Genomic DNA, 23,817 nt, shown 5'->3' on the forward strand with positions numbered 1-23,817 from the left:
GGAGTTTTCCTTCTATTATCCTCTATAGGGCTTGATTTGTCGAAAGATAGTGTTTAAATTTTTCACAGAATATCTTGGTTTCTTTATCTATTGCAATTGAGAGTTCTGCTGGGTATAGTAGCATGGGCTGACATTTGTGTTCTCTTAGTGTTTGTATGATAACTGCCCAAGATCATCTGGCTCTTAAAGAGTTTCTGTTGAGAAGTCTGGTGTAATTCTGATAGTTCTGTCTTTATATGTTACTTGACACACCCTCCTTCTTAGGCTGTTGGCCACTCAGGTCTTGGTCCTTGAGGAGAGTGAACAGTCACTGCCAGGCAGGATACAAGGAGGGAAAGATGGAGCAGCAGTGCTCAGGAAGAAGAGCCCCAGGAGTTGGGTGCCAGGCAGGGAGCTGAGATGTGGCTGTCAGGTCGAAGTGAAAACACAGGCAGCAGCAGTGGCCACCTGGCCCAGGGCACTGAGCATGGCCCACTAAGACCTGCCTGCCACCACTGCCATAGCTAGTAGAAGTTAGTAAATTCACCAAGCGGTTGTACAAGCCCAGCATGGCAGCCAAGCTCTGCCAGAGCATGTCGGAGGCCTCGGGGGACTCTGTGGTGCTGGTGAGTGGTCTAGTGGCTGGGAGTCTGGGGAGGGGGGAAGGGAGGGAAGCATTTGCTCACACCTGGAGCTGCTCGGTGGCTTCCTGTGCTGGCTGGGGACCCCGGGGAGAATGGCGGTAGGTGCACTAGGAACTCTCTTTCTCCTCTGTTCTAGTTAATTTTTTGCTCTGGGGACCTGCTGCCCGGGGGTGGGAGTCTCAGGCGACACAGGACAGCACTCTGGCTGCTCCACCAGCGTGTAGTGGGCTGGAAGCTGAAGGGCAAAGCGGATTTCACAGAACTGCAGATGGAGCATGAGTCCCCAACCAAGCTGGGGTAGCTGAAAGCTTCAGATCGCACCTCCCGCTCCCCTAGACCCCCGCACAAAGAGGTGGAGATTAGGACACGAGGGGATCCAAATCCCTTTAGGAGGGCACCTGGGGCAGCCTAGGCCGAAGGATTCTATAAGATTCTTACACAGACATACTGGGGTGCGGATACATATTGAGTACACCCACGTGCGCACGCGCGCACACGCGCATGACATAGGGCACCAAAGCTCTGGCAGGCTGTGTGGACAGAGAAAGCATAGAGACTTCCTTCTACTCCTGGGGAGAGGAAGAGTGGTGATGGGTGTTGAGGGGTACTGCCAACTAAGGCAGAGCAAGAGGATTGGAAACAACCAGGTTGGCGCCCTGAGTGGATTTTGAATCTGTTGCCTCTGGCAGAGGATGGCTTTAACACTTGCAATCTCCTGGAGGCAAGAGGATGGGGGAAAGGCTGGATGTTGCTGTCGAAGGATGAAGACCCTAGAACCAGACACCTACAGCAGAGAGCTAGGAGATGGGGATTGGAGAACATTCTGACACCCCTCCCCCGAGGGAAACTACCCCACCCCCTAACACCAGCGCACCCTCATCAGCCCTGTTTAAGATGTCTAAATCTGGAGGGAAGCCTTGAATGATAAGAGGCACTTGTTCCTTCTCTTTTAAAGACCCCCATTGCCAATATGTTGGACTAGGGACCAAACCTTAAATAATAAATGAGCAGCGGGACTGATTCATTAGCGTGCTTTTTGTTACTTTGTTTTGCAGGAGATTTGCTGGCTTTTGTCTCTTTCCACTCCTATATTGTGTTATTTGCTGTGTTTAAATTTAAGAGAGGGCTTTTTGCTAGCACAACTTATCTTGGGAAGGGAACCTTGCAGCTTTTCCTTGTAACTTTTATGTTTATCTTGTAGAATTGGCAATAAAACCAACATTAAAGCGAGGCAAGGGGCCTGATCCTAACAGTGGGGAAAGTTGACATTAGTGGGAGTTTTGGAAGAGGAGTAATGGTAAAATATGTACCTTTGAGATAAAAATTGAATTTCTAATAGCTGCAACTGTGCAGAGTCAAGTGACTTTTAAAAAATGTCTTTCTTGTGACTGGACGGTTGAAGTTTAATCCTGTTGCTTGATGAAGCTAATTCCAGACCTTTAATGTTGTTTTAATGGATTTAGCTTATTGTATATTTCGCTTGGAATTTGGAGCCAGAACCTGTTGAGGTCAGATCAGAACCTCACTTGTCATCAGGGCCATTTAAGAGAGGACCACAAGCTGTGCGCAAGGCATTTATACCAGGCTGTCATCTTCAGTGGTTATTAGCAAGTGATCCAGACAGTCTAGCACAAGGATGGCTTTTCTAAAATCATAAAGAAAGAAAACCTTCCCTGAGAAGGAGTGGCTGGCCATCTACCACAGCATGTGAAGAGAGAGGGAAGATGGACAGATGATATCAAGAGAATAAATGGGGCACAGGCAACCTCTGCTGGGATTTGACCAGCATTTGACCTGCCTCCTGCAACAGTGAATTTAACATTCTTTCGGGGGATTTAGGCTTTAAAAAGATCAGTTTTAAGACAGGGTCTCAGTCTGTAGCCCAGGCTGGCCTGGAACTCTGGCCTTGTACTTGGTGGTAGCCCTCCTGCTTCAGCTTACTGGATGCTTGGATTATTACAGACATTATAACTTTTGTGCAACACAGGTGCAGTGGCTTCTTCCTGCCTCCCCATTCTTGGCAATGCTGAAAAAAATCTATTAACAGAGAAATCTCTTCTTGGAGTTACAGCTTGTGACCAGGGTTTCCTGATATCAACTCATCTTGCCTGCATTTGGTTCTTTTTGTTCTAGAGCTTTCAGATGTGCTGTCAAGCTGCTAGTGTATGCTCTCTCCAGTTTCTTTTTGTAGGCACTCAGAGCCACAAGTTTTCACCTTAGCACTGCTTTCATTGTATCCCACCAAAGATTGTGATATAGTCACACCATTATCTCATTCCTTCTCTACCCTCTAAACCCTCCCATAATGCTCCTTCCTCTCTTTCACATCCATGACCTCTTTTTTCATATATGTATGTGTATACACAGACACACAGCTATGTATGATATTGATTTTATTGTTATTAAGTAACTGATTGACATGTTCTTCCCTGGAGAAGGCTCTTGCTCCCACTCTCAGAATTCGTTAGTTGTCTGTGGTTCTTTGTGTAGGGTTGACGCCTTGTTGGCATTTCTCTGTCCATTTTAGCATGTCTATTGTTGTAGCACTTGTTCAGCTGATGTTTAGGTAGTCATGTTGCTGAAACTCTATGGGTGTAGCTTCTGACATTCTTAGGTGTCGTGATCTTACAGCAAACTCCCCAGTCCTTCAGCTCTTACACTTTTTCCAAACCCTCTCCCAAAATGTCCCTTGAGCTTTAGGTGTAGGGATTGTTTTGTGGGTGCTATCAGTTGTACAATACTGCACAATTCTGCATTTTGATTGGCTGTAGGTTTTGTAGTTATTTCTGCCTGTTGTAACACAATGGTTCCTTGATGAAGAGTGAGGACTACACTTATCTGTTGGTATAAGGACAAATGTTTAGAGTGTAGTTAGGGATTATGCTGCTTTAGGGAAGCTGTGTTTCTAGGGTCTACTAAAATGAGATTTGCTGTTAAGGAAGTATAATCAATTGTCATTGCCATTTCTTTATGAGAATTAAGTAATGCAGCCCCTCCTCCTTTGTCTTTTGAGACAGGTTCTTTTATTTCTTTCATTGAAAATAGGTTCTTTTTTCATTCAATGTATCCCTGCTACAGTTTCTCCTCCCTCCACTCTTCTAAGCTCCCTCTCACCTCCCCTCTCTACCAGGTTGACATTGAACTCCGTATCCTCCTGCCTTCAACCTCCCAAGTGGTGAGATTATAAGTTATGTACCACCATACCTGGCTCTAAGCTGCCTGCCAGTTCTGTGAGCATGAGAATGTGATTTATTCCTTCATTGAAACCTGAAAGAAATCCAAGAATCAGTAGACACTAAGAAAAGGATTTATTGATATTTGAGGAATTCTTCCTGGCAGCCTCATGGGTTTGAGCACCAGTGAGACTATATACTGTGGCCTGCTTTCTTCTTTTGTTTAGGAAGTTCAACCTTTCCTGGACCTCATGCATTTTGGAGTGTCCTGTCTTTCCATTTTCCCATAGTGATACTCTGCTAGCTTTGCTCATGGTTGTTTTTCTCTCAAGTAGTCTTTTGATCCAACTTTTGTATATGTCCAGTGAAAAGGAAGTAAGAGTATTAGTGTGTCTTGCATTAGTGCTTGAAGAAAGATTGCATTTATGTATCTCTTAAACACATGTTCTTGACAGCTGAGGATAGGACTGTGGAAAGTAAGCTTCTCTAAGACTTGGTCAGATTGTCTTTCCTTGACCTCACTGAATGACACTTAATGGAAAAATATGATAAGGGTTCACCCTATGGAATCGTTGCTTAATATTGTAGATGACTCATTGGAATTAGTGTGTTAGAAAATCATTTCCAGATGTGCAGCAGAAACTTTTCCAAAAGGAAGAAATCAACTCTGGAAACTGGGTTAGTTTTCTTTCTTTTAAATGATCTTAGAGCCAGAGTTAGTCAGTCCTTCTCATTTGTGGTTAGTTAACATTTGTTTGGGGTTCTCAGTGATAAGATCCTATTCATGTACTTTTAGAATGACAAGCACAAAAATAGGTCCCCTTTATCCCATGTTGCCTTCTCTACTCTTCAAGAGTTCCGATGTGTTCATAATGATGAATGATCTTGAGTGATCCCTACTCACTTAGTGTCCTGGCTGGAGCTGTTGCTCCAGTCCACGGGTGAGGGTCTAGCAAGAGAGAGGGTGGGGATGAAGGTACAAGAGATGTGAAGAATGGTGACAAGGCAGAGGGTCTGATCAAGTCTCCCTTTATTGAATGGAATCCCTGGGTATTTATATATTTTTCCACGTGCCTTGCTGCCATGGACAAGCAGGAGAACACAGCTGAAGGCACTATGCCACGTGCCTTGCAGCATGGATACCACGTGCACCTTGCAGCTGGGGGCGCTAAACAGAAAAGCAAGATATGTGAGAAAAACAAGATGTTTATCAGAGTGTGCTCAGCTGTTGTGGGTTGTTGAAAACAAGTCTCTTGTCAGGGTATCTGGCTCGAGATGGCTGCAAAGATGATAGCCTCTTTCTGCTAGGAGTTGGCTCCCAACACCTTAGGCTCTGGCCTTGTTCTTTATCAGTGTGAATTCCTGTGGGAAGGCTTCTTGCTAGGTGCTGTGAAGGATGGCAGAATACTTCAGTGGCAGAGTAGGAGCAGAATGTGTAATCCAGAAGTGACTGAGAATGGTTTGTCTGGAGTCTGGCTTGGAAAACTACTTTCTATCTATAGAATATGAGAAAGTTAACTTTAGCATCTCTGTTTCTTTATTTATACAACTGGAGCAGTAGTAATAATATTCTGAATGAGGTCATCTTTTGCAAATACTCCACATTGTTCTTATCTGAGTTGCCTCTGTGTGTAGTTTGGTGTGAAGGAGGAAAGGGACGTCTGACTTGCAGATGGAGGCACTCCAGGAAGCCATCACAGTGTTAGGGTTTTGCAATTCTACCTTTACTGTTGGGCAGATCTCACGCCCGGGTCGCATGGGGGCAGCCCGGGTGCGGGTGTGGGCCAGCGCCTATGTGCCCGAGTGCAGTTGTCAGGGCAGTCTCTGGAGCCACGACCTCGCCCTCGCCGGCAGCGGCACTCTCTGGTACAAACGGCTTCAGAGTCCCGAGAGCTGAGATGCCTGGACGCTGCACGCCAGACAAGACGCTGGGGCTCGAACAAAAGCAGGTGGCTCACCAGCTCTCTCCCACTCCTGCCCCACCGCGTGGGTTTTGGCTTACGCAATGAGTCCAGGATTTCACGAGACATGTGAAGATTTAAGATGAGTTGATTTATTAACAGACGGCTGGTTTAGGTGGTGGTGTAGAGCTTTCCCGAAACATGTCGGAAGGTGTTTGCTTATATATTGGAAACGGAGGAGAAGGGCGGGGCCAGAGAAATCTTGAGGCAGAGACTTGTTCTCCCTGCCCTCTCTCTGGGCTCTGGGGGCATGGCCAAATTACAGTCCCTCATCCCACCCTTTATTCTTTCATAAAAAAGGGGGGCATCTCTGAAGGTGGAGTCATGTGACAAGTGACTCTCATGTGAGTCTCTCTGTGGGAGGGATTGTTGAGGTCTTGAAGCTGAGAGTCAGATGGCTTGGGAAGGTCCAAAGTGCTTACCGCATCAGAGGCTAGTCTCAGAGACTAGGGGCGGGGCTTCTAGGGCCTTACTACCAGGCTCTCTGGCCTCTACAGCTCACTGCCCCACAGTTCCCTCTCTTAGGAGAGCTGTCACCTGTGATGAAATTTTTGGATGAGGAAATCAAAAGAAAACACAACACAGGTCAGGGGTATAGCATAACCAAACCAAGGGTAATGGGAATTGAGGGTTGGGGTTGGGAAAACAAGGAGTCATTGAATCAGTTAAATACATATTGTACAATTTGAGAGTAATGACATCTGATTAATCTAAATAGACATTATGATTTCTTCACTAACATGTCACTTCAGCTATGTGACTTTGGCAAGAGTTCATCTGTAGTTGGTATCCAGTATCTCTGGGTCTTCATTCAGACGAGATGACTGGAAGAAGGCAGCTTGTCAGGTTTCAGGAGATGGTGCTGTCTCAGCATCAGCTCATCTCTGGAGTCTGTGGTCTGACGAGATGTAGGCAGCTTGTCTCTGTTGGATCTGTGGATAGCAGCATCTCCAGCTGGGAGATGTCTGAAAGGTGAGCATTGAATCACTCTTGGAAAGCCAAAGGTCTTTGAGTAAATTGGATGGCTGAAGGAGAAAACATTGTGTTAATAACATCTGGGGTAGACATCCACAGTTTGTCTGTGAAGGAAAATTAGTTGTTAATTAAAAGCTGAAAGGTGTTGGTCAGCATGTTGATTTAACCTGTGGAAGTAAATTTATATGACTTTCAAACCTTGAAGAAGAAAAAAAATTTTAAAGAGTCGAAGAAAGTGTTGGACATATATCACGAGTATTATAGAGAAAAGAAAATATTTAAACAAAAAGTGAAAAATTTTGGGTTGAAAAGCACGAACATTGTTGTTGTAGGTAACCCTGTTTGGGAGAAAATTATTAGCGAAGGGTTTAAAATCAGTGGGGGAGGGGGCCTGTTAGAAGCCAGGGCATTCTTCTCTTTGTTTTTCTTAGAGAAAAGAAAGGATAACTTTGAAGAAAAGTTTAAAGTGGGAAAGATAGAAGTTTGATAACAGAGTCAGAAGGAGTAAAAGGCTGTGTGAGACTGAGCCATGGCGGCAGTTTTTCTAGGCTCATCTTGGAGATTTTAGTTGTGAGAAAGAAACCATAAGGTAAACAGAGGCAGAAGGGTGCAGATTGAGTCTCAGACCCTCTGCTATCAGGCAAGCCAGTTGGGCTATAGCTGGCTGCAAATGACCTAGAAGGTGAAGTGGGGAAGGGAGCAAGTAGGGAGCCAGCCCTCTTGCTACAGGTGAGTCAGCTGGGCTGTAGCCAGCCAGTTGCAAATGGCGGAGGAGTGGGGGAAGTTTATAATAGGCTAGCAGGCAGACTGCAAAAAGATAACCCCTGGGGGAGGGGCAAACCTCTTGGCAGGCAGAGCGTGGGAGATTTTTTGGGGGAAGGGGTAAAGAATGGCGATTATGGAGTCTCCGCCATTTTGTGGGGAACACATGGAGAGAGAAGAACTTAGTTTTTTGTATTAGGCAGAAGTTAGATTGTAGTTAATAATTAGAGAGAAGCGAGAAGGAGAGAGAGTGGGTATGGAGATGGATGGACAGAGATGTAACTCACAGTTTTCCTAGGCACCAGCGGGGAGAGCTTCTGAGCTGGCTTTGTGTACTGTCCACCACTAGCCAAGGGTGAGATGGTGGCCCATGAGCCTTGAAAGCACGCGGGCCTGGAGTTGTCTTGGAGCAGATGTCTCAGGGGGCGGAGATTGTTGTAGAAGCGGGCGCAGAAAGCTTGGTGTTGGGCAGGAATGAACTAGTCAGATCTCAGCAGGTATTTGTGTAAGGACTCCCATATCTCTGCTCTGGGCTCTAAACGCCACAGAGGGAGAGCGCAGCAGGACAGAGATCATGGAGATGCTTGGTTGTGTGTTTGAATAGGCCAGCATGTCGATTCGGCTTCTATTTCCAGGGTCTGTGATGTGCAGTAAAATAGAAGCGAGAGAGCGTATGCAGGGCGTGTGCTGGGAAAACAGGAATCCAGACGTTGTCCCATTGGAAGTGATTTTTTCATTCTTGGAGTTCGCGCCACGTTAGGCGCCAGATGTCGAACACCGTCCGCGCACTGGTTACAGGGCTGCGGCAGAGGGCTCGAACAAGAACACAACAAGAGTGGACAGAGATGTCTGGGGGAGCGGCAGGCAGGACCACCCGAGCAGGAGGAGGAGCCTGGCGGCGGCAGCAGGTATCCGCTCCAAGCCATCACAGTGTTAGGGTTTTGAAATTCTACCTTTACCATACCTAACTCCTGTAGGGAATCCACAGGCTTCTCACAGTCAGTCAGTTTTTAGTTGAGCCCTGTGAAAAGAAGTACTGTGTTGTCATCTGGTTTCAAGCAACAGACAGATTTTGTAGCTCATGCAATAGTCAGAAGGAAAGTATTTGCCAGTAGCATAACCTGGAGCTCTAGCAAAAGCCAAGTCCGCTCTAATAAGGTGTTTTTGGTAAATATAAATTTATATTTTCTGGCTTGCTCAGATTTCATGACATACCTGTCTCACATTATATCTGGACACCTTTCTACTGAATGTGTATTCTCTCAAGAGATCTCAAAGACAGCAGCAGCAAGTGTACTTGTGTGCCAGGATATGGGCCTCCAAATTCTTGAACTTGGAAAACATCTTCAGAAAAGGAAAATATGATAAACATTAGTGTTCCATAGATTTGTGGATTTTTCTCATTCCTTCTCTCTGTATTTCTACCTGTATTCCCCTGCCCCAGCAGCTAGAGATAGAACCCAGGGCCTCACAGATGCTAGGGAAATGTTCTATCATTGAGTTTTACACATCTTCTCTACTGGTTTTGAAGCTTTGAAATGTTTAGGAATTTGTAAAAGTGCTACAAAAATTCTTGTAGTGGTTAAGAGTGCAACTCCATGGTTAAGCAACCCTGGCTTAGAATCCCTAACATATTACTTTTCTATTACTGCATGGCACATTATCACAAACCTAGAAGCTTAAAACAATGCACATATACTACTTTCTGTTTCTCTGGGGGCAGTACCATGGGCAGGGCTCAGTGGGAGGTGCTTTTCTGAGTCCACAGGGCTTGGCAGCACTGGGTCCTCATCTGGAGGCTCAGACACATTTTCTGAGCTAGTTCAGGTTGTCATAATCCAGTTCTTTGTGGTTAGTTGTAGAAACTGGTCCCATTTGCTGCCTGTTGGCTGTCAGCCTCTATCAACTCTCAAAGAACAGTATCAGTCCCAGCCTGGTGGCTGTCATATTACATGGCAGCCTATTGGTCCAAACTTAGCAGGTGAGTCTTTCTCCTCAAGATGAGCCTTGCCCATCGTCTAGGGATATTCCAATATGGTCAAATCTCCTTTGGATGAATTAGAGGTCAATTGTTTGGTAACCTACTTGGGGGAGTAGTATTTCCTAATAGATACCATTCCTACTTAGATGTAATTGAGGCAGACAGACCACAGAACAGTGCGACGGGGCATCATAGAACTCCACTTGCTCTACCAATTCCACTGATCACTTGAGTAAGCTGCCTAAACTCTGTTCTTTGGTTTTCCCAATGCTAAAATATGAGTTGTAGCATTCTCAACTACATGGGGCTGTTGCTATACTTGCATGAGATGACACATGGCAATGCATCTTAGCTTAGCTTGGTGCTAATGGAGCTTTCCATAGACACCAGAGTCATAGCACAGAAATGCTTTTCTTTCCTTCTTTCCCATTTGTCTTTACTCCTACCCATAATGAAATGGATTTGAGGCTGAAGCTCATCCTAATATGCTAAAAATATTCAGGATTTTCCCCTAGTGGTTTGTGTTACTTCAAAGATTACACACACACACACACACACACACACACACACACACACTTGTAATCCCAGTGTAACCCACAGACCTTAAGAAGTTTAACAACCAGGATGGCCCGAGTCAAGATGCTTCAATCCCACCTAGAAGGGGGCCCAAAATAATCACAGGAGACAGGGAGAGAGAGGAACCTGGGTTGGAGAGGGGAAGGGGAGGGGATAGGGAGGCAGGATCAGATATAGAGGGCAACAGGAGGAAAGGCCAGAGTGCCAGGAGTATGAATGGAAATATGCAGCTGCCAGGAGTGTGGGATGGGGGAACCTCTAGAAAGTCCCTGAGACCTGGCATGTTAGAGGCTCTCAGGACTCTGAAGTGGAAACTTAAGGGTTCTTTGGAAACTCAGTTGTGTTGGATGGTGTTTTGCTGGCCATGTGAAGGAATGTTTCAATGAAGCAGAAACAAGAGAAAGGCTAAGACAGGCTCATGATAAAATGGTTCACTGAAGCACATACAGTTAAGAAAATGTTCTACTAAAACAAGCACATAAAAAGACATGTGGTAAAAGATTCTTCACTAATGACACACATATATCCAAATTACATTGCTTGGTTTAACTCCTTTTGTAGGGACTCCACAGAAAGAAACACACCAAAAAACTTCTGGTGGTGTGCTGCAATTTCTTGCTACTTCTGTGGACTTGGGATGATTGGCAGAGTGATGTCAGCTGAGACAGACTCACATACTGAGACAAGACCCATGGGGGACAGGTAATATTAGGAGGGGTATAAAAAGACTCAATGGACAGAGAAAAGGGCTGAGCTAGGCTTGCTTATAGAGCTAGCTGTGCAATGTTTGTTGGTCTCGCCTCTTCACTATCTTTGCTTCACTGAGAAAACACAGCTGAGAACTTCTCCTGACAGTCCTACTGGTCCTACCTACTGACTCCTGCTGATTCCACTCAGGCCTGGCTGTCCAGGCTAGGTTGGGGCACAGTTGCTGCTGTCCCAACACTATCAAATTGGACTGCTGATAGAGCCATGAAATGTTTATAAGTAGATGGAGCTGCCTCTACTGACCTATGAACTAAATTACCAATTTCTAGACAACACACATGGGAATTGTTCCAAAGAGCCATTTCTAAGCAGGTCCACTACTCCGATATACTTTCTTTATCTCTACTTCTGGTGAGTGGTGAGCTAGAACAGAGGTTAAAGCATTTAAGGATTATCATTAAAAATAGATTTTGAAAAAAATTAAAGTGACAGGATTCAATGGGGTTGGCCATAGTTGAAATGACCAACATCGTATAACCTGAAGAGACCACCTCTGGTAGTTAGCTAGGGCTCCCAGTGGAGGGATGTGGACACCAACTCACCTTCAAAAATTTTGAACTAGAATTGTTTCTATCTAAAATAAATGCAGGGAAAAATGCAGACGAGACTGAAGGAATGGCTGACAAGTGACCAGCCCAACTTGAGATCCATCCCATGGGCGGGCACCAACCCCTGACACTATTACTGATGCTATGTTGTGTTTGCAGATGGGAGCCTAGCATGGCTGTCCTCTGAGAGGCTCTAACAGCAGCTGACCGAACCAGATGCCTATATTCACAGCCAACCATTGGACTGAGGTCTGAAGAGGATGGCAACCCCATAGGAAGACCAACAACATTAACTAACCTAGACCCCTGGGAGCTCCCAGAGACTAAGCCACCAACCAAAGCCCATACACAGGCTGGTCTGAGGCACCTGGCACATATGTAGCAGAGAACTGCCTTGTCTGTTCTCAGTGGGAAAGGATACACCTAATCCTGTAGAGACTTCATGCCACAGGGAAGGGGGATGCCTGGGGGTAGAGGAGGACCCTATCAAAGATGAAGCAGAGGAGGGATGGGGTAAAGACTTCTGTGAGGGAACACCAGGAGAGGAAGCAACATTTAGGATGTAAATAAATAAAATAATTAAGAAATTAGTTACGTTTTAATAAGAATACAATGAAATACGTTTCATTATAGCACTTTTATAATATGTATTTATTGATTTATTTTGTGTGTGTGTTAATAGCATGTGTGTTTTCATATATGCAGGTACACATATGTTTAAGTATATATGTATGCATGTGCATGTGTATATAGCTATCACATGTTAATGCTGGGTGTCTTTGAGTACTCTACAATCTATTTACTGAAGCAAGGTTTGACTTGTCTAGTGAATCAGCTTGTCCCTGGGAATCCTGATCTCCAGCTCTCCAGAGTATAGTCGAGCATCCACACTCACTCACCATTGAGTAATGGAGATCTGAACTCTTGTCCTCATATTTGTGTGGCAAGTGCTTTATCCACTCAAATATCTCCCAGCTCCTATTAGTTTTTAAATATGTTATTAGGTGTTCATTTTCATTTCCTTTATTTCTCTCTCAGCAAGTTCATTGTTGGTATAGAGAAAGGCTGCTGAATTTAAATGCTCTTTTTGTATCATGTCACTTTGCTGAAAGTGTTTATGTATGAGTTTCTTGGCGAAGACCTTTAAGCACAGGATTGCATTTTCTGCAAATAGGGATAATTCTACTTCTTTCTTTCCTGTTTGTATCCCTGGTGGGATGTAAACCAGTGATGTACTGTGTAAATCAGTACATAGATTTTCAAAAAATAGACTTATTATGTGGCCTAGCTCTCCCACTCCTCGACAAATACTCAAAAGACCCCAACTCCTACTACTGACATACTGGCAATGCATGTTTATTGCTACAATAATCACAGTAGTTAAAAAATGGAAGCATTTCCCTTCATTATGAGCTGAATAGATACATATATATATATATATATATATATATATATATATATGAATGATTGGATTTTAGTCAATTGAAAAGATAGTTCAAAGATTTTGCCATTTGGAGGAAAAAGGATGGAAGGAGAGATTGTTATTTTAGGCAAAATAACACATATTTGGAAAGAGAATTAACATAAGTTTTCTCTCCAATGTGGATTTGAGATTTGACTTTTATAGATTTGTATACATGTGTGTTGTTGGGTGGGAGTAGTTAATTAAACTAGAAAATGAAGCATAAGAGGACAAAAGAAATCTTCAGGGGAAAATAAAGCATAATAGAATACGTATCACAACGAAACATAAAGGGGTGTATAATAATTACTATATCATTGCTGTGATAGACCATTATTACCAAGGCAACTGTTAAAAGAACAGATGTATTTGGCTTGTAATTCTAGAGGGAAAAGAGTTCATCATGATAAGAAAGTGCCTAATGCAGCAATCAGCATGCATGGTGCTCTAAATTCACATGTCAAACGACAAGCAGGAAGCTGAGAGAGTAAACTTGACATGCTATGAGTCTTATAAATGTATTCCTAATGGCATATTTCCTTTAGCAAGGCCATACCTCCTAAAACTCCCCCAAACAGTGACCAACTGGGGACCAAGTTAAGATTTGTAAAATTAAATATCGTATATTTTAGAGGAGATTCCATGGGATGCCAAGAGGAATATGTATTCCACATTTATTAATAACAATTACTGTAGGGATCTGTTAAGTCCATCCTATATATGGTTTAGTCTAGCTCTGATGTTCCTTTGTCAGTTTTAATTTGGATGATGTGATGTTTTATATGGATTGTCAAAAGGACCTATGATCCTGAAGAAAAGGAACCTATGGACATGTCTTTGAGGGATTATCTAGATTAGGTTAGCCTCTGGGTGTTTCTTTCAGGGATTTGTGTGTGTGTGTGTGTGTGTGTGTGTGTGTGTGTGTGTTGGCTTAACTGAAGTAGGCAAACTCATCCTAAATATGGGAGACACATTTTATGGCCTGGGTTCCTGCACTGAATTAAAAAGGGAAAGGAAGCTAGTTTGTGGTTTAAAACTTGTGCAGCTCACAGGGCAGGTCGCGCTCGCACACGCTGAGGTCGTGGCTGTCCCTGGTGCAGAGTTAGCGGTCCGCAGGACTCAGCGGCACTCCCAGCTGATGGTTCAATCTCGCCAGTGCTGCAGGGCTCAGGACGCAGGGTCAAGGTGGTGACGACAGGGTCCCGAGAGCAGGGGCGCAGGGACCTAGCATGGCCGGCAGATGCGGTTGAGTTCCCGGAACAGGGACAGAGGCAGCCTGCAAAGGCAGTGCATGGACTACTGCTGCAGGGGAGAGTGCCCTGAGGACGGTTGCAGCAGGGAGCACAGGGAGGGGCTTTCCCACTGGCGAGTTTCCCACTTACAAAAGAGAGTCCAAAGTTCCAGGAGACACGTGGAATTGAAGACATGGAAGTTTTATTGGCCATAATAGTTGTATCTGAAATGAAGTGCTCTCCCACAAAATGCCAGGAGGGGCCCCATTATATAGGGGTGTTAGGAGCCACGTCCGCCATCGCAAGACGGCGCCGGTTTCCTGCTTCCTGGTTCTTCTTGCGAGCCTTGCTTGAATGTGCGCCTGCACAAGGCGCGAAAACCAGTATGCTAATTTGGCGACATCATAAGAGCCAATGAGTGTAAGGCACGTCTCCTAAAGCTCTATATAAGCCATAAGCTTTTGGGGCTTGGGGTCCCTCGCCTCACTACCATCTAAGAGAGCTGTAACACTACCATCTAAGAGAGCTGTAACACTAAAAGAGCTGTAACAATAAAACTGCTGTCAGAAGAATCCTGAAGCGTGGCGTTCTCCTTTTCGGCGAGGCGGCGCCCCGCAACTGGTGATGGAAACCCGGGAGACGAAGCCGAACGTCTCGGTGTTTTATCCAGTTTCGAGGGACCCTGTTGGCTCAACAGAGGATTCAGAACTGGCCGCGCGAGAAGTCTAGATGCTTTTCTGCAAGGTATGGTGGATCCTGTCTATTTTGCTATTGCTATCCCCGTTTGGGCCATGGTAGTTCTTGTGCTCTGCTTCTGTCTTAACTGCCATACACAAGGGAAGGAGTGTACTTGCCCTCCGTGTATTCAGGAGCTGTAAGTCACAGGTAGATAACTGTGCAAGTTCGTTCCCTCTAGCAGTATGGGTAACCGCCAAATGAAGCCGCTTCTCTCAGCAATGCAGGAGTTGTTGAGTGAGCGTGGTTTAAAGGTTCCCGAGAAAGTGTTGTGTAATTTTCTGCGAGATGTGGATAGAGTAGCTCCCTGGTTTGTATCCACGGGGTCCTTGTCAAAAGGCTCCTGGGGCAAGCTCGGCGGAGACTTGATTAATGAAAAGGAGAAGGGAAAGTTAAGACCAGGCACATGGCCGCTGTACAAAATGGTTAGAGCCTGTATAGAGGATGCAAAATGCCAAGATAAGGTAAGAGAGGGACAAAAAGCTTTGGCAGAACACCAGGATAGCCTATCAGAAGCAGAAAAGGAAAAGAGCGCTAAGAGTAGAACGAAGAAAAAAGAAGAAATTAAAAAAGAAGTAGCTACAAAAGTGGAACAGAAAGGGCCTAAGAAAAAGTTGTACCCAGTGTTAACTGAGTTTCAGAATTTAAGAATTAATGACTCCGCCTCTGAGGAGATGTCCTCGGGGGACGAAGAAGATACAGAGGATACCGACACCTCATCCTCTGATAGTGTGTTAGATCTTGAGGAACAGGCAGAGTTAGATAAAGAAGCAGCTCGTTATGAGTCTGAAAGATACGGGCTGGATTCACCTTATGCACCGGGGTATGCCCCATCTGCCCCACCATTGGAGGAAGTAGTTAGAGTTAAAAAGAAAAAACCAAAAGAGAGACAGGAAAGACTGCCATCCAATTCTCTTATTACAGCTAAGGAGAGAAAAAAAGATAAGAGTAGCCTTTCCCATATGGGAAGATGCTAACCAAACCAGGCAACATTCACAGCTAGATTTAAAACAATTAAAAGCGCTAGCCGAATCAGTACAGACTTATGGAATCAATGCCTCTTTTACTCAGGCATTAATAGAAAGACTTGTGGTCAGTGCCATGACACCAGATGACTGGTATAATACTGTTAAGGCTTGCCTGACTATGGGACAGTATCTAGATTGGAAATCTATTTTTCAAGAATTTTGTGCTTCACAGGCAAGACAAAATTTAGCTCAGGGGCATCCACAATGGAACTTTGACATGCTTACAGGGCAGGGACAATGGGCTATCAATCAAACGGCCTACCCTGTAGAAGTATATGAGCAAATTAATAAGGCAGCTGTAAAAGCATGGAAAAGCCTACCTAACAAAGGACAGGTTTCAGGAAACTTGACAAAAATTATCCAAGGGAACACTGAGCCATTCTCAGACTATGTGGCTAGGATGATGGAGGCGGCAGGAAGGATTTTTGGAGATCCTGAGACGGCCATACCTCTCATAGAACAACTAATTTTTGAACAGTGTACTAGAGAGTGCACAAATGCTATTACACCTTGGAAAGGAAAAGGACTAAATGCATGGATGAAGGCTTGTAGAGAAATAGGAGGACCTCTAATGCCGGATTGGCAGCTGCTGTTTTAGCGGCTCAGAGGACCTCTAATGTTAAATGTTTCAGGTGTGGAAAACTGGGACACATACAAAGACAATGTAGAGCACCTGGCACTACTAATAACAATCGTCCAAAGGTGCCTGGAATGTGTCCTAGGTGTAATAAAGGAAAACATTGGGCAAATGAGTGTAGGTCAGTTAAAGACGACAGAGGACGTGTAATTTCCCCTCTGCCAAAAAACGGGCAACGGGGCCCGCGTCTCCAGGGCCCGCAACTATATGGGGCGATAGAGAACCTACAGAACAACCCTCAACAACATCAAAGGATAAGACAATCAGGAGAGCCACGTCAGGCTCGGCAGGACTAGATCTCTGTGCTACCGCCAGAGCAGTACTAACACCCACCATGGGGTGTCAGCCTATACCTTCTGATTTTTCAGGACCCTTACCTGAGAATACAGTAGGACTAGTGCTAGGAAGATCATCTACGACTCTGAGAGGATTAATTGTTCACCCCGGAGTCATAGATCAAGATTATGAGGGACAGATAAAAATCATGTGCTCATCACCAAGGGGGATTAGCTTTATAGCTCCTGGTGATAGAATTGCACAGCTATTAGTCCTCCCTAGTTTACATTCATTCTTTTCTAGTAAAGGTTTAACTAGGGGCATGAAGGGATTTGGCTCCTCTGGAGGACAGAATGTATTTATTTCATTAGATTTAGATAAACGCCCCACCTTAGAGTTGAAAATTCAAGGAAGGCTTTTCACAGGCCTCCTAGACACAGGAGCAGATACTACCATTATCTCTACCAATTGGTGGCCAAAAAACTGGCCTGTTAATAGCTCTTCACAAACCTTACAAGGTCTTGGATATGAGTCTGCTCCTGATGTTAGTGCAAGAGTATTGCACTGGGAAGATTCCGAAGGCAGACGAGGGACAGTTGTTCCTTATGTCTTGCCACTTCCAGTTAATTTATGGGGAAGAGATATCCTTAAACAATTGGAATTTAGGCTCACTAATGATTATTCTACACAGAGTCAAAAAATGATGAAAGAAATGGGGTGTGTCCCTGGAAAAGGATTGGGGAAGGCCTTACAAGGCAGGACCAGCCCTGTTTCTATTACAGAAAAACAAGACAGGAAAGGGCTGGGTTTTTCCTAGGGGCCATTGAGGGTGCATTGCCTATACCTTGGTTGTCAGAGGAACCTGTATGAGTTCCTCAATGGCCGTTAACCTCTGAAAAACTAGCAGCTGCAAAAGCTCTAGTTAAAGAGCAACTAAAACTAGGACATCTGGAGAGTTCTCAGTCACCATGGAATATGCCTATATTTGTGATTAAGAAAAAATCAGGTAAATGGAGGTTATTACATGATCTTAGAGCTATTAATAATCAGATGCAATTATTAGGATCAATTCAAAAGGGTCTGCCACTGCTGACAGCCTTGCCTAGACATTGGGAGATTATAATAGTAGATATTAAAGATTGTTTTTTCTCTATACCTTTACATCCTAAGGACAAAATTAGATTTGCTTTCACTCTCCCAAGTATTAATCATGAGGAACCAGACCACCGATATCAATGGAGGGTCCTGCCACAAGGCATGGCCAATAGTCCCACTATGTGTCAAATGTATGTCTCTTCTGCTATTGAACCAGTTAGAAAACAGTCTCCTAAGGTTAGAATTTGTCATTTTATGGATGATATACTCTTGTGTACTAATAACAAAGAAGTTTTACACCAAGCGTTCTCTGTTAGTTTCTACCTTAAAACAGAAAGGACTATCTATAGCGCCTGAAAAGGTTCAGGAAGGAGAGATAGGAAATTTCTTGGGAGCAATAATTACTCCTGAGTATATTAAACCACAGAAGGTTACTATTAGAAGAGATAAATTAAAAACATTAAATGATTTTCAAAAGTTACTAGGGGATATCAATTGGATTCGTCCCTATTTGAAATTAACTACAACTGAACTTCAACCCTTATTTAAAATACTTGAGGGAGATTCAAACATTACTTCATCGAGAACTTTGACCCCTGAATCGTCTAAAGTATTGGATAAAATAGAGATGGCCATACAACATGCTCAACTAGATAGACTTAACCCCGAATTATCTTTCCAGTTATGTATTCTTCCCTCTCCTCAACAACCAACTGCAGTACTGTGGCAAGAGGGACCCTTGCTATGGATTCACCCACATAGCTCTCCTGGAAAGACTTTAGGCTATTATCCTACCTTAGTTGCAGAATTGGCTTTAAAGGGACTTCAACTGTCCGTGATGCATTTTGGACAATATCCTAATACAATTGTATGTCCTTATACTATGTATCAAATTCAAGTTTTATGTGCATCTCAAGATGCTTGGGCAATTTTAAAATGCTCATTCCCTGGAAATATTGATAATCATTATCCTAAACATCCCTTGTTACAATTTACTCTTTCTAACTCATTTATATTTCCCAAAGTTACTAAGACACATCCTATTCATCAAGCATTGGATATTTATACCGATGGTTCTAAGACAGGCATTGGTTGTTATGTGGTTAATAATGTCCCTACTCGAATTCAGTTTGATTATACATCTCCCCAATTAGTAGAATGTGCTATTATAGCGATAGTGTTGCAAAGATTTTCAGAGCCTATAAACATAATTTCAGATTCGCATTATGTTGTAGGAGCTGTTAAACAATTAGAAGTGGCTGATTTTATCCACCCTAAAAGCATGGTTGCTGAGATATTTAAAGATATTCAACACCATATTCGCAATAGGTGTCACCCATTTTTTATTCAACACATGAGAGCACATTCATTGCTTCCTGGGCCTATGTCTCAGGCTAATGCTATTGCTGATAAAGCCACTAAAAACCTATATTGGGTAAACTCGCCATTAGAAGGCGCAGTTGAATTCCATAAACTCTATCATGTACCAGCTAATACCCTAAGATTAAAGTTTCATTTAACTCGTGCAGAAGCGCGAGATATTGTTCTGAAATGTACCTCCTGTGCAGAATTCAGACCCTCTCCATCTATAGGGGTCAATCCCAGAGGTCTGCAACCTCTTCATATCTGGCAAATGGATGTTACACATTGCAATGCCTTTGGAAAACAAAAATTTATTCATGTATCTGTGGATACATGCTCTGGCATCATTCATGCCACCCCCCTTGCGGGAGAAAAAGTGTCACATGTTATTACTCACTGTCTTGAAGCCTGGGCTGCTTGGGGCAAGCCCCTTCAGCTGAAGACTGATAATGCACCAGCTTATACATCTAAAACTTTTCAACAGTTTTGTCTGAGGCTTGGTGTCCATCATATAACTGGCTTGCCATATAATCCTTAGGCACAAGGGATTGTGGAACGTGCCAATGGCACGTTGAAAACTTATTTACAAAAACAAAAGGGAGGAATAGGCCCCAACATGGGACCTAAGACATCTATCTCCCTAGCCCTATTTACCTAAAATTTTTAAAATCTGGATTCTGATGGACAATCTGCTGCTGACAGACATGTGGCTCCAAGTCCTCAAAAAGAATATGTTAAATGGAAAGATATCTTAACTAACCAATGGAAGGGCCTGGATCCAGTTTTAGTGAGATCCAGGGGAGCTATCTGTGTTTTTCCACAGGATCAAGAAAATCCAATCTGGATACCAAGCAGACTGACCAGAACTGTGAAAGAGGACTCACCAACCCCTGAAGAAAATGCTAAAGATCCTGTTGATGATCTGCCTGCTTGAGAGAGCGATAAGTATACCATTGTGGGCTGTGGTAAGATCATGGCTAGTTCCCATCCCAGTACATTCCCACTCTAAAGTACTGCCAATGTTTATATCATCGAGCTGTCAGCTGGAGGCACCATGTGCCATACCTTTAAACAAAGAGACTGTCAAGTATAATGCATCAAAATTTAGATTAAATGATACCTTGTGTTTCACCATAACAAACAGGGCAGAGACCCCATGCATTGTACTTCGCAATGCTACATTGGGACACTGGATTGATCCACTTGGAGATTCCCAAATAGGCACTGGTGTCTTGCTCGAGGTACTCAATAACATAGTGGCAGGACAATCTGAGGCCAGTGGAAATACATCTAATAAAAAACAGTCCCCTGTGAATATCACTACATTATTGCTAAAAAGTAAGGTAAACATACTTGAACGATCATATTGGCAAACCAATAATGCCACTAATGTCAGAGTGTGGCCATGGTGCCCTCCAGATCAGTCATTTCCACCAGTGTTTACGCACTGCCAATCTAAAAGGATGCCTAAGGTAGAAGTATCTCGAGGCTTCACCTTATCGCCACCTCTAAAAAGGATGGCTATGACAGGAAATAAAACAGGGAAGGTAAACAAATGGCCATTTTATCAATGGGTGTTGACAAATTTAGCGGGGGCTGCTACCAGTTTATCAGCCTTTGCAACTCTAGGTGAGTCACAACATGACATTTGGAATGTATCAGCAACCAGAACTAATACTACACCAGTGATATTGAATGATATTAAATATAATAACTTGTTGGCAAATTATTCAGCCAAAAGGGCAGCAGTTTGTGTTTCAGCTCCCTTCTTTTTTAGCAGAATTTAAAAATAAAAGCAGCATATTAGATTGTGCGAATGTCACCTGCCATTTGACAGAATGCTGGAATGGGTCCGCATCTTTAGCACTGCTGGTGCGGGTTCCAACCTTTGTCCCTATACCGGTGGATGCCGATCCCGATAAATTTCCAATAATCTCCTTAATTAGAGAAAAGAGAGATTTTGGCATCACAGCGGCCATTGTGACGGCCGTTGCAATGTCGGCTGCTGCAGCGGTGACTGCGGGTATTGCCCTAGCCAATCAAGTTCAAGCAGCAGAAACAATAAATAAAATAGTGAATGCCTCGGCAGATGCTATGGTAAAACAGCATAAAATGAATAGCCATTTGATTTCTGGGATACTGCTTGCTAATCAGCGAATAGATCTATTACAAAGCAAAATGGAAGAAATTGCTGATATTCTTCAAGTAAGCTGTGTAAGTCATACTAAACACATGTGTATCACACCCTTGAAATATAACAATGAGTCTTTTACAGAAAGTACTAAATTATCTAATTTTTTACAAGGAAATTGGTCACAACAGGCTGAGGAGCTACAAGAAGAACTCCTGCTCACGATTGCTGTTTTGAATGGGACCAGAATAAACCCGATTGATGTTGAAGACTTCACTTCCTGGCTCACGTCCACTTTCTCCTTTTTTAAGGAGTGGGTGGGGGTAGGAATGTTTGGCTGTATGATCTTTGGGGGAGTGCTGATCACACTCTGGTTGCTCTGCAAATTTAAAAAACAACATCGTAGAGATAAAGTACTTATCACTCAAGCACTGCTTGCCTTAGAGCAGGGAACATCCCCTCAAGCTTGGTTGAATATGCTTAAACAATGAGACACAATCATTCAATGGGATACCCTGAGGGCTCGTGTTCCCATTGCACCAGGAATCCTGAGTGGTAGTCCTCCACACTTCCCAGGGCTCGGGTTCCCGTTGCACGGGAGATAAGTGTGGAGGGTCTCACAACTGTTTAACTGCCTTGAACGCCTTACTGCTAGAACAGTGGACTTGATCGGCGAAATAACAGTTGGAAAATTGTTGCAGCAATTTAATAAAAAAGGGGCAGATGTTAGGAGCCGCGTCCGCCATCGCAAGATGGCGCCAGTTTCCTGCTTCCTGGTTCTTCTTGCGAGCCTTGCTTGAATGTGCGCCTGCACAAGGCGCGAAAACCAGTATGCTAATTGGGCGACATCATAAGAGCCAATGAGTGTAAGGCACGTCTCCTAAAGCTCTATATAAGCCATAAGCTTTTGGGGCTTGGGATCCCTCGCCTCACTACCATCTAAGAGAGCTGTAACACTAAAAGAGCTGTAACAATAAAACTGCTGTCAGAAGAATCCTGAAGCGTGGCGTTCTCCTTTTCGGCGAGGCGGCGCCCCGCATAGGGGAGCTGGGGAAATTGGAGGGCTAGGGAGATGAAAACTTAGTTACCTACACCCTGGCCTTTAGGTAATTCAATAATATGTAAATCTTGAGGCAGAGGCCTGTTAGTCTCATGCCTTACATGACCTAGCATGCAGGTTAAATGGAGGTGGGACTGCATGTTATGTCTCTGGGTTCTAGGGGCGTGGCCAAACACCCCAGGGTGTTTTCTACAGCCCCACACTAGTTAGGAATGTTCATCTTCCTCGGCTTCCTGATTGTAGATGCAAAATTACTAGCTGCCTAAAGCTCTTGCTTCCATGACTCTCTGATGTGATGGACTGTATTCTGGAATGCAGAGTCAATATAAACCTTCGACTAAAGAATAAATAAATAAAACGTGGCACATATACACTATGGAATACTATTCAGCTATTAAAAACAAAGAAATCATGAATTTTGTAGGCAAATGAATGGAACTTGAGAATATCATCCTGAGTGAGATATCCCAGACCCAAAATGACATAAAATACAGATACCATGCTACATTCCATAGATCCAAGAAACCTAAAAAAGAACGAAGGCCCAAGTGAGGAAGCTTGGATCTCACTCATAAGGGGGAATAAAATAATCATAAGAGGCATATGGAAGGATGGAACTTGGAGGGAGGAGTGGAGAGGGGATTGGGGGCTCAGGATCAAGTGTGGGGAAGGACAGGAGAGATGGCTAGGTTGACATGAAAATGAATGGATATCTCTAACTCAAAGGGGTAAGGAAGTGTGGGGCGGTATCTCCAGCAAGAGACAGAGATCTGGGATAAGAGAGGCACCCAAGAGTCAATGGGGGTGACTTAAGCTGTGACTCAATAAATTGGTGATATGGAACCTGAAGAGACCACCTCCTGTATCCACTCAGTAACACCAGTATAGTTTTAGAAAACTCTCAACCCCAAACTTTACCTGTCTACGAGTAATGTAGGCACAGGGGATGGAGAAGAGACTGCTGAAACAGCCAACCAATAACTGGCCCAACTTGAGACCTATCCCATGGGCAAGCACCAATCCATAACACCATTAATGATATTCTGTTATACTTGCAGTCAGGAGCATGTTGTCCTCTGAGAGGTTCCACCCAGCAGCTGAATCAGACAAATATAGACACCTACAGCCAATCAGTGGATGGAGCTTTGGGACTCTTGTATTGCAGGCCCTGAAGAGGATAGGGACTCCACAGAAAGACCAACAGAGTCAACTAACCTGGACCCTTGGGGATCTCAGATTCTGAACCACCAACTAAATAACATATACGGGCTGGACCCAGGGCTCCCAGAACATATGTAGCAGATATGCAGCTTGATCTTCATGTGGGTCCTGAACAACTGGAGTGTAGGCTATCCCAAAATATGTTGCCTGTACATGGTCTATGTTCTTCTAGCTGGGCTGCCTTGTTTGGCCTCAGTGGGAGAGGAAGTGC

Source organism: Grammomys surdaster, unplaced genomic scaffold (assembly GCF_004785775.1).
Source record: "Grammomys surdaster isolate TR1022 unplaced genomic scaffold, NIH_TR_1.0 222, whole genome shotgun sequence".
Lineage (NCBI taxonomy): Eukaryota > Metazoa > Chordata > Mammalia > Rodentia > Muridae > Grammomys > Grammomys surdaster.